Below are 12,374 nucleotides of genomic sequence, written 5' to 3'. Positions count from 1 at the left end.
GCAGGTTTTGGGATGTCCCTGCCAAACGTGTGCTGAGCATGGGAGGTTCCCTCCAGGAACAAACAGAGTGCCAAGGAGTCACTGGGCCAGTTTGTCTGTCCCTGTCCCCCAAAGGCCTTCCACTCCCCAAAGCCTCATGATCCTCCCATGACTTCTGCATGTGCATCACCTGAAACATTCATTGCATTGGAAATGAAAAAGGGAAAAGCTCCCGTAGCCTCTTAGAGTTAGTAGCTAAGAATTTCGGAAATCCTTTAATAAATTATGTGAGTACTTTATTCACTTAATTGAAAACAATTTCTTTTTTTACAGAATCATTTAGGTTGGAAAAGACCTCTAAGATCATCGAGTCCATTTGTGAAAAAGTGTAAAGCTTCACAGAGCTGTTGAGGGCTGAAGGTAAGGTGGTTTATTTACTGAAATTTAGGGAAGTTGCAAACTCTCCAGGAATAAAAAAAAACAACCTGGTCTATGATGCTGGAAATTAATTTATGTGATGTAGTAAATTATTTAGATTTTCACCTGAAAGCCACTCCAACTGTGCAGCTATGTATTTTTTAGAAGGAGGGCATGTTCCTTGTGGGAAGCTCTGATTTTGGGCTTGGAAGCAGCGAGGAGAGTTTCAGGAGCTTTTCAGAATGCTCAGCTGACCTATTCCTCCTGGGAGAGGAGCGCTGGGTGCATGGCACACAGCTGCAGAACTGGTCAGGAAAGATCTGATGAAACACTTCTGCACCAAAAAGTGCCAACTCATCAAAATCCCAGCTGTCTGCAGGAAAGAGCTGGGCTCCCTGGAACTTTTATCAGGAAAATCTTTGTGGCGTGTGTGTGCATGCACAGGGAGGTGTGTGTGTGATCCCATACCAGCCTGGTGCAAAGAATATGTGTTTGGTGGCTTTTCCTCTTGGGGAAAAGCTGCACTGGTTTGAATTTGGATTTATGAAAGTAGAGGGGACTTCCCCCCTCCCCTCTGAAGAAGTTTTACAGCTAAAAGAAGAAGTGATAAAGAGTTTCAGACGCTTTGGTGTTTTTCCTCCTTGTTTGCATTTTCAGTGAAAACTGAAAATTTTCAGTGGTGATTTTAAGAGGATTAAGGCAGTGATAATGATACAAAACACTGGTCTGTAGCTAAATATTCAGGGGTGTGGTGGACAGCGAGGGTTTACATCAAATCCTGAGGGTTTTCATCAAATCCTACCCACTCGTGACCTCTCTGTGTTTGTCCTGAACCTAATTTTTCACAAATCCTTGGAGGTTTCACTGAGAGGCACAAAGGGAACAGATGACACCAGGCTCAGCCTGTGACACGGTGACCTACGGGGGCAGCTCCAAGGTGTTAAAAGAAGAAACAAGATGATGAGAGGTGACTGCTCCTTGCCAAGAGGGCTTGGATGCTGGATGCTCCAGGTGGAGCTGACAGAGCAGGTCTCCTTAGCCTTGCAGTTATCTAGGAAGGAGAGAAGCCTGACCAAAGCTTCTCCTGGGGGCTGTGGCTGTCTCTCATGGGCTCTCGCTGTCTAGCAGAGCTGGTTCCATGACACAGCCATACTCTCAGCTGGGTTCCTAACAGTGCCAGGCCTGTGTGCAGCACAGACTGACAGGGCATCTGGACAAAAGCAGTAAAAATGCCATCAAACACGGCATAAATGAGTAAATGCAACGTGATGATTCACGTTAGGATGCAGGGAGACTGTTCAGAATAAGGGTTGTTTGGGAGAAAATTAATTTTCCTCTTTGCAGTGCATGAGCAATCGGTTATTTAATGAAGGTGAAAACGGGAAATGAAATTGGGGAAAGGTGGCATTGCTTTCTGCAGGGTGAATGCCTGCCTGCCATGGTGTGCTGGTTTAAAAGTTAACCAGCAGGGGGAATGAACCCAACTCAAAGGAGAGATTATAAGTCAGAATAACAATTTATTAAAATAATACAGTAAGTACAATAATACAAACAAACAATTGGTCTCAACCCACAAAAACCCAAATGTATAACCCAGTACCCTGGGGCCTGAACAAAGTGGTGTTCCTTGGGCCCTGTTTGAGTCCAAAGTAAAGGGAGAGGGGAAGAACCTGCTGGTGGGAGAGCTGCTGCAGTCTGGCCAGAACTGGTGATCGCAGTCCAGTGGTGGTCTAAGTCTGGTTGAGAGCGATGAGATGCAGCCGTCCTCTGGATCCCACGAGTGGGTTGAAAAAATGTTCCAAAACTCCAAGATTATATATCCTCCAGTTCAGGCAGGAATGCTTGGTACTCCCCTCAGGGCGGGGAGTTCACAAAGGGTGTGAGGACAGAAACATCCTTCTATCTCACAGGCCTCTTAACACCTAGTTTATAGCCTGAGGAGTCAGGCTCTATGGGTAGAGGGTGCGAATAGTCTATTGACAACAATAGTCTAGTTTCTGGGAAATGACATGGAATGCTATAGAATACAGTTTTGGGTTACACCCACCATGCTCTATGGGCAGAGGGTGCGAATAGTCTATTGACAACAATAGTCTAGTTTCTGGGAAATGACATGGAAGGCTATAGAATACAGTTTTGGGTTACACCCACCATGATGAACTGATCTCAGCTGTCCTAACTAGGACATTATCCACCCCTTATTCTATGCCATCCATGTCATGCCCAAATTAACCCTCTTTAAAAACTATATCCCTTTAAAACTATATACATCTATCTATCTATCTATCTATCTATATATATACAATGAAACATTACAGACCATTCTCACTCAAAATTAGGTCCCCTTGTGGTACACAACGTGTCTCCCCATCTTTTTGCATTACCCACCACGTGGAACCAGGTCCCTGAGCAAAAACAATCCCTCGGATGGGTTTGCCTTTGCTTGAGGTGGGACTAATCCAAACAGTCTTCCCTAACATTCCTCTCATATGTACCACGGGGACTTTATCTCCATCTACAGTATGCAAAAGTTCTGATTGGGCAGGGCCAGCTCGATTGATGGAACCTCGGGTGTTGACCAACCAGGTGGCCTTTGCTAAATGCAGCTCCCAGTGTTTGAGAGTCTCCCCACACAGTGCCTTCAGAGTGGTTTTCAGCAGTCCGTTGCACCGCTCAACTTTTCCAGCAGCTGGTGCATGGTAGGGGATATGATACACCCACTCAATGCCGTGCTCTTTGGCCCAGGTGTCTACAAGGCCATTCTTGAAATGGGTCCCATTATCAGACTCAATTCTCTCCGGGGTGCCGTGTCGCCACAGGACTTGTTTTTCAAGGCCCAGGATGGTATTCCGGGCAGTGGCATGAGGCACGGGGTATGTCTCCAACCATCCAGTGCTTCCTTCTACCATGGTCAGTACGTAGTGCTTGCCTTGGCGGGTTTTGGGGAGTGTGATGTAGTCAACTTGCCAGGCTTCCCCATACCTGTACTTTGACCACCGTCCACCATACCATAGAGGCTTCACCCGCTTGGCCTGCTTGATGGCAGCACATGTCTCACAGTCATGGATGACCTGTGAGACAATGTCCTTGGTTAAGTCCACCCCTCGGTCACGAGCCCATCTGTATGTTGCATCTCTCCCCTGGTGACCGGAGGCGTCATGGGCCCATCGAGCCAGAAATAATTCTCCTTTGTGCTGCCAATCCAGATCTACCTGAGAGACTTTAATCCTGGCAGCTCGGTCCGCCTGCTCGTTGTTATGATGCTCCTCATTAGCCCGTTTCTTGCCTACATGAGCGTCTACGTGACGGACCTTCACACTCAGCTTCTCTACCCGGCCAGCGATGTCCCGCCACATCTCCGCCGCCCAGATGGGTTTCCCTTGGCGCTGCCAGTTGGCCTTTTTCCATCGCTCCAGCCATCCCCACAGAGCATTGGCCACCATCCATGAGTCAGTGTAGAGATAGAGTCTTGGCCACTTCTCTCGTTCAGCTATATCCAAAGCCAACTGAACGGCTTTAAGCTCTGCAAACTGACTTGACCCACCTTGTCCTTCGGTCGCTTCTGCAACTCGCCGTGTGGGACTCCATACAGCTGCCTTCCATTTTCGGTTTGTCCCTACAATGCGGCAGGAGCCATCCGTGAAGAGCACATATCGCCTTTCATCTGCTGGTAGCTTGTCATATGGTGGGGCCTCCTCAGCCCGTGTCACCTTCTCCTCCTCTTCTTCAGAGGATAGTCCGAAACTCTCACCTTCGGGCCAATTGGTGATAATTTCCAGAATCCCAGGGCGATTAGGATTCCCTATCCGGGTTCGCTGCGTGATCAGAGCGATCCACTTACTCCACGTGGCATCGGTGGCATGATGTGTGGAAGGAACTCTTCCCTTGAACATCCAGCCCAGCACTGGTAGTCGGGGTGCCAGGAGGAGCTGCGCTTCGGTGCCGATTACTTCTGAGGCAGCTCGAACTCCTTCATAGGCAGCCAGGATCTCTTTCTCAGTTGGTGTATAGCTGGCTTCAGATCCTTTGTATCCCCGACTCCAGAATCCCAGCGGTCGTCCTCGGGTCTCCCCAGGCACTTTCTGCCAGAGGCTCCAAGAAGGGCCATTCTCCCCGGCTGCGGTGTAGAGCACGTTCTTCACGTCCTGTCCTGTCCTTACTGGCCCAAGGGCTACCGCATGGGCAATCTCCTGTTTAATTTGTTCAAAGGCTTGTTGTTGTTCGGGGCCCCACTGGAAATCATTTTTCTTCCGTGTCACAAGGTAGAGAGGGCTTACAATCTGACTATACTCGGGGATATGCATCCTCCAAAAGCCCACAGCGCCTAGGAAAGCCTGTGTTTCCTTCTTGCTGGTTGGTGGGGACATGGCTGCTATTTTGTTAATCACCTCCATTGGAATTAGGCGGCGTCCATCTTGCCACTTCACTCCTAGGAACTGAATTTCCTGAGCAGGTCCCTTGACCTTACTCCGTTTAATGGCAAAACCGGCTCTTAGGAGAATCTGGATTATCTTCTCTCCTTTCTCGAAGACTTCGCCCGCTGTGTTCCCCCATACAATGATGTCATCAATGTACTGTAGGTGCTCTGGAGCCTCACCCTTTTCCAGTGCAGTCTGGATCAGTCCATGGCAAATGCTGGGACTGTGTTTCCACCCCTGAGGCAGTCGATTCCAGGTGTACTGCACACCTCTCCAAGTGAAAGCAAATTGTGGTCTGCACTCCGCTGCCAAAGGAATGGAGAAAAAGGCATTGGCTATGTCAATGGTGGCATACCACTTGGCTTCCTTGGACTCCAGCTCATACTGGAGCTCCAGCATGTCCGGCACAGCAGCACTCAGGGGTGGTGTGACTTCATTGAGTCCACGGTAATCCACCGTCAGCCTCCACTCTCCGCTGGACTTACGCACTGGCCATATAGGGCTATTAAAGGGTGAGCGAGTCTTGCTGACCACCCCCTGGGTCTCCAGTTCGCGGATCATCTTATGTATAGGGGTCACAGAGTCTCGGTCGGTGCGGTATTGCCGACGGTGCACTGTTGCTGTGGCTATCGGTACCAATTGTTCTTCAACCTTCAGCAGTCCCACAGCAGAGGGGTCCTCTGAGAGACCAGGCAAGGTGTTCAACTGTCTAATTTCCTCCGTCTCCACAGCAGCTATGCCAAAAGCCCAACGAAGTCCTTTTGGGTCTTTGAAATACCCACTCCTCAGGTAATCTATGCCAAGGATACACGGGGCCTCTGGACCAGTCACGATGGGGTGTCTGTGCCATTCCTTCCCAGTCAGGCTCACTTCAGCTTCCAGTACAGTCAGCTGTTGGGATCCCCCTGTCACCCCAGAAATGGAGATGGATTCTGCCCCTACGTATCTTGATGGCATTAATGTACATTGTGCGCCAGTGTCCACTAAAGCCTTATATCTTTGTGGCTCTGATGTGCCAGGCCACCGAATCCACACAGTCCAATAGACTCGATTGTCCCTCTCCTCTACCTGGCTAGAGGCAGGGCACCCCTAGTCCTGGTCATGGTACTCATTGTGCTCTTCTTGTGGGTATGACCTGGAGGTCCCTTCAAGAGGATCAGACGTATCATCATTCCTGTACCGTCTGGAGTCTTGCCCACGAGAGACTGGAGCAACGTTTACCCTTGAAGAGTTCTTTATGGTATTTGTTCCTCTTTTCAGTTCACGTACCCGGGCTGCTAAGGAAGAGGTGGGTTTCCCATCCCACTTCCTCATATCTTCTCCATGCTCACGGAGGTAAAACCATAGATCGCTACGTGGAGTGTACCTTCTCTCCTTAGCTGGGGGACGCTGGCTCCTGATAGCAGAGACTCTTGTTCGTCCTGGCGAGATATGGAAAATCCCTTCCTTAATCTCTTCTCTTAGCTTCTGGTGTCCCTCTTCAATTTTCTCTTCCAGGTTTCGGACGTGTTCAGCCAGTTTGGTTTCCACAGATGAGACGTGGGCTCGTAATGGGGCGGTGACAGTGTCTTCATAAATCCTGAGTTTGCTAACCAATGCTCCCACCTTGTCCTCTCCCTCCCTCCATTGCAGCGTTGCTAAGTAGCGGGAATACATTTCTGGCCCGAGTCGTGCAAACTTTAACCACATTTGGGAGGTGCACTGTACGCCATCTGGACTCTTAGGGAATCTTTCATCCTCTGAAAAGATTATCTCCAGTACAGCTAACTCCCTTAAGCACCGGATACCTTGTTCCATCGTGTTCCACTGTCCTTGCTGTACGTGGAGGTCCTCCTTGCAAAGGTATCTCTCCCTCACACTGGACAACAGTCGCCGCCAGAGGCTGAGAGTTTCCTGCCTCCTTCCAATCCCCTGATCAATGACTACATCTCGAGACAGGGATCCCAGCTGTCTGGCTTCACTCCCATCTAGGATCGTATCGTTAGCTGCGGCATCCCAGATTCGGAGCAGCCAGGTCAGAATGGACTCGTTCGCCTGTCGTGTGAACTCTCTCCGGAGCTCACGTAGCTCACCCAGGGATAGGGACCGAGTGATTATTTCTGGCTCTGTCTCCTCCGGTGGATGTGAAGGTCCCGCCTCTTCGTCATCATTTGCTATGCGAACTGATTTAGTCTTTGATTTCCTTTTCTGGACAGGGGCGACTGCTATTGGTTTTGCTTGTTCTTCTGGCTCCTCGATGGTTTGTGTGGACACGGTGCTGGTTGGTTCATTTCTTTCTCCCTCTGACTCAGCTGTGGTTTGGGTGGACGTGGTGTCTGCGGATTTGGTCCTTCTCTCCTCGCCCTGACAGTGCTGTATCATGTCAAGCAGTGCCCGGTAGGCAGTGGCCAGGGCCCAGCAGGTTGCTGTGAGCTGGCCATCTCTGGAGCTGCCAGAGCATTTTTCCTTCACCAGTCTTATCATGCTAACAGGATCCTGCAGTTGTTCAGGGGTGAATTTCCAGGTCATTGGAGGAGAAAACTTTTCCAAATACTGGCTGATGGCCTCCCACTTCCCGTGCCATTCAGCATTATCTGCTCCCAGGGCAGGTGTCCAACCAACCTCCCTAAAAGGCACTTTTCTGACCCTAAACATGGTGTACACAGTACAGAGCAGACAGAGCAACACTAACAATAACATTATGCTGTCCTTAACATCAAAAGGGAACTCAATATTTTCAAAAACTGTTTTAGCAGGTCTGAAGGGGAAGAAGGAGGTGGGAGGCTGGAAACCATCCACCCCTGTTCCCCCAAAAAGCTGGGTACGATTTTTAATGAGGCCCCAGAGGTAGCAACCCAAACCAGGACAGGCAAACAGGACTGAATACACATTTACAATGAAACTCATTGCTTCTGATGTTAGAATGACATAAACATAATATATTAATAAAACAATTTGGATCCCTCTCCCTGGTCTTAAAGAGAGCATCAAAACAGGCAAATAATACGCCATCTGTGGAAATATGAACAGGCTCAAATACAACATCCATGTGAGTGCATCAAACAACATGGTGATCAGGGAGTTTCTATATTCAAATAGACAAATGCTTCAAATGAAATTGTGATTCTGACTTCTCTCTCTCTGCCCCACGTTGGGCGCCAAAATGTGCTGGTTTAAAAGTTAACCAGCAGGGGGAATGAACCCAACTCAAAGGAGAGATTATAAGTCAGAATAACAATTTATTAAAATAATACAGTAAGTACAATAATACAAACAAACAATTGGTCTCAACCCACAAAAACCCAAATGTATAACCCAGTACCCTGGGGCCTGAACAAAGTGGTGTTCCTTGGGCCCTGTTTGAGTCCAAAGTAAAGGGAGAGGGGAAGAACCTGCTGGTGGGAGAGCTGCTGCAGTCTGGCCAGAACTGGTGATCGCAGTCCAGTGGTGGTCTAAGTCTGGTTGAGAGCGATGAGATGCAGCCGTCCTCTGGATCCCACGAGTGGGTTGAAAAAATGTTCCAAAACTCCAAGATTATATATCCTCCAGTTCAGGCAGGAATGCTTGGTACTCCCCTCAGGGCGGGGAGTTCACAAAGGGTGTGAGGACAGAAACATCCTTCTATCTCACAGGCCTCTTAACACCTAGTTTATAGCCTGAGGAGTCAGGCTCTATGGGTAGAGGGTGCGAATAGTCTATTGACAACAATAGTCTAGTTTCTGGGAAATGACATGGAATGCTATAGAATACAGTTTTGGGTTACACCCACCATGCTCTATGGGCAGAGGGTGCGAATAGTCTATTGACAACAATAGTCTAGTTTCTGGGAAATGACATGGAAGGCTATAGAATACAGTTTTGGGTTACACCCACCATGATGAACTGATCTCAGCTGTCCTAACTAGGACACATGGGATGCCAGGGATGCTGAGACCGTACCTGGATCCAAAAAAGGGTTGTTAAATTGCAGGACTAGTGAGGTGCTGGACTGCTGGAGTGCTTGTTACTTATACGGGTGAGTGAAATTGGAAGGAACTTTTCTCCAGCAGCCTTTCCCTATAATCTTTCTTGTAATCCCTGTGTCCATGGATGACCTCTCCAGGATTCCAGGCTCCCCACAAACCAGGTGAAGGATGAGGCAGCTGGAGGAAGGTCCTTACAAGAGGGAAGAGGCACAGATCAGCAGGAACAGAGGCAGTCAATGCCTGCTGGCAGACACAGATGTTTTATTTTGCAGTTCTCCTTGATGGTGGGAGGAGGGATTCGACAGAGAGGATCTGCTCTGCCCTTGGAGAGGATCTGCTCTGCCCTTGCTGCTCTCGGTGGTGGCTGCTATTCTGTGGTGTGATTTTCTGGCAAGTCCCAAAGACCCTGATCCCCCTGGGGGTCCTTGAAGGAAGTGGGAAGTGGAGCGGGCAGCCTCTCCTAGGATAACAAACAGCTCCGTGGCTCCAGAGCATCATTGTGCAGCCTCCCCATCAGGCCCAAGCGGGAAGCAGTCGCACAGAGGACACATCTGCACTCTGGGGCGTGCAGAGGGCTGTGGTTGTCATTTGCCCGATGGCTACAAGGAAGGTGACATTGAGATACAGGGAGAGAGAAAAAAAAAAATAATTAGGCTGAGACTCCTCTGGGCAGAGGATGTACCCTGTGTATTGCTGAACTGTGACTGCAGCTGGCTCTGCGCGGAGTTCTCGTGATTAATTGGGGATGTTTAACCCCAGCCGCCGAGGCTGCCGCCTTCTCCAGCACAGGGTTTGCTCGGGAGCAAATCACTCCAGTGAAAAACACTGGCTGGGCTGGGAAGCCAGAGGATCGTCTGCTGGGCTGCATCCCAGAGCTGTCCTGCTTCTTTTCCCCCTGGACACAAGGCAGCCTTTGGAAACGGGACAGGACCCATTGCAGGCGTATCAGAGAAGGAAAAAAACATACAGGAAGGTGGACTACAATAGAAGGGTTGTCTGATAGGAAACCCCGGACAAATAAATGCATTTTTTTCCCCAGGAAACCCAAACCAGTTCCATAAGCCACTGAAAGATATGGGGCCATATTTTTCCAAGGGAAACGGCTGCCTGAAGAAGCTGATAGCTGGGAGTGGGGGTTTTTTTCCCCCTTTGTGTTTGGAGAGGTTGCATGAGGAGTAGCAGGATATCTGCTGGGCAAGGGCTCCGGGTCACAAGTCTCCAGAGGACGGGAGGGAAATCCCAAGCCTGTGTCTCAGAGCGAGGCAAGGGAAATTTTAAATCATTAATGTAGGGGGAAAAGGGGGAATCCCAGGTCACTGGGAAAAAAACCAAAGACGCATAGGAGAGAGTCCTGCCTGCCTGGGGTATCAACACTATAATCTCTGTCGATGGGAAGGAGTTTTTAACTCCGGAAAAACCCTTTGCTTTCTAGTACATGGCTGTGCTGCAGGCTCACACCTCACAGTGGTTTCGGGGTAGGTGACAGAGCTGCTTCCTCTCCTTTGGGTTTAGGTCTGTATCGATTTGTTTGTGTTTGTTTTGCTTGTGTTTGGTTTTCATTCAACAGCGATAGTGGTCGGTACTCTTGGCTGTGTTTTGGGATGTTTCCCAGCTCTTCTGACCTTATCTCCAAGCACGGATAAACCAGAGCAGTCGGGAGCCCTGGGGGATTAGTTACCGATATCCGATTGCGGCAGGTCCAGACCGCATCCATGAGAATCATCGATATTTCTGGAAAAAAACCCAACCACAACAACCCTCCTCCTCCACCTCCTGAGCGCTGCATGGGTCCCTCACAATTCAGATGTTTATTCCCATCCAGAAATGAACTCAAGCTGTGGATGGATTCCCATTTGGAAATGTTCCTCCCTGTCCTGTTTCGTTTACGTCAGCGATCGCTGGGGATGTGCCTGGATCTCCCTGGGGCTTTGGCTGTCCTGAAGCTCTGTTTTTGCTGCAGGCAGCTGCTGGTGCAAAGGCTGTAGCCCCAACCCTATTTTTAGTGAGGGATATCTGGTTGATTTGTTCCCAACCTCTTCCCAGAAAGGGTCTAACGCACAAATCCTGGTCCGAATTGAAGAGAGAGGGGCCGATGCACTGCAGTGGTGCTGAGACAGCCAAGGGAAGTGATGGATGAGTTCAACCTGTGCTTTGAGGAGACCTTAATTTCACTGTCCATTCTACCAGGAGGGTTTTCCACCTCTTTACTGCATATGGCTTCCCTCCTGGGGCCTGGGCCACACATTTGGTGACAGGGAGGGGCTGGCGGGGGGTGTGTGGGGAGGGGGACAGGCGCCGCTGTCGGAACAGGATCTCGCTAACCACATCCGCATCCCACGGCTGCAGGTCGGGGTGGCCGTGCTGTGCACCAGATGGCCGTGCCAGGACGGTCTCCAGCCACGCTGCCGCCGCGTGGGATGGGGATGGAGAGGGAGGGGGACGGGAGAACCACGGTGCCGCCAGAGCTGGGGATGCAGGCAGCCGGCTGTGGATGCAGCCCCGGCATCCCACGCTGCTCCCGGCCGAGATGCAACCGCACGAACCCCCAGCGAGCTTCCCGGCGCCGACCTCCTCTGCTCGCCGTCGAAGGCGACTTTAAACGCCTCCAAAAACACCCGGTGGTGTGCGCGCAGCCCTCTGCAATTATTATTTGTACCACAAGCTGCTTCCTCCCTCGAGCTGCTTTTATCTCGCTTTGTTTTCCTTTCCAGGTGGGGCCGTGGGCTCCCTGCTGCTCGGCCTCCGGGGCTGCCTCCTCTGCAGGCTCTGCCGGCCGCAGCTTGCTGGCGGAGAGGCCACCTTTGTCTGCCAGCCAGCCAGCCCGTCCGCCCTCCTCCTCCTCCTGCCAGAGCTATTTCGGGAAACAGCAGCTGAGCCGGAGGATTGTTAATTGTTCGTCAAACCCCTTTCCAGCCCGCTTGGATCACATGAGGAGATTAGAGCGCCCGTCACACCCTTCCCTCCGCCTCCTTCTCCCGTATCCCCCCCTGACCCGGCAGGATGGGGGGCAGTGCCCCTCCTGCGGGCAGATGGATGGACACGAGGTGCATCCAACCGCCCGGGATGCTGGTCCCACCGAGGCAACGGCTCCCACGCCGTGCCCAGCTGTGGGAATCACGAGGATGCCAAGCCGTGGGTATCACAGAGGTGCCCTGTTTGGAGGGCAACCCCAGTGGGATCACCTGCCAGCGAGGCCGCTCCGGGTGCAGGCAGGAGCCCAGGGCAGGCATGAGCCCAGGGCAGGCAGGAGCTCAGAGCAGGCAGGCAGACAAAGCCACCCCAGGCACTGACCTCAGAAGCAGCCATGTGACTGCCTCAAACTTACTAAAGCATGACATCAGCCTGGGAGGGAGCGGCAGGGCTGCCACCAAAATACTGCCAGGCTTCAACCGGCTGCCTGCTCACTGCCGGGGCTGCCTCTGCCTGTGCTGCTGCTTGTCCTCTCCCCCCTTTCCCTTCCTTGGTTCTCCTCCAGGGAAAGAAAATCACCACTCCACCTCTTTGCAAAGGGCAGGAAGAGCAGGCAGGGGCAGGGCAGATGTCAAGGCTTTTGTGCCCTGGGAATAAAGTGCTGGGGGTTGTGCCTGACAGACAGGCACGGTGCTGGTGGGTGAAA

Source organism: Manacus candei, unplaced genomic scaffold (genome assembly GCF_025592945.1).
Source record: "Manacus candei isolate 608988 ecotype Guabito, Panama unplaced genomic scaffold, ASM2559294v1 h1tg000005l, whole genome shotgun sequence".
NCBI lineage: Eukaryota > Metazoa > Chordata > Aves > Passeriformes > Pipridae > Manacus > Manacus candei.
The sequence above is the reverse complement of the archived record's forward strand: the minus strand, read 5'-3'. Positions refer to the sequence as shown.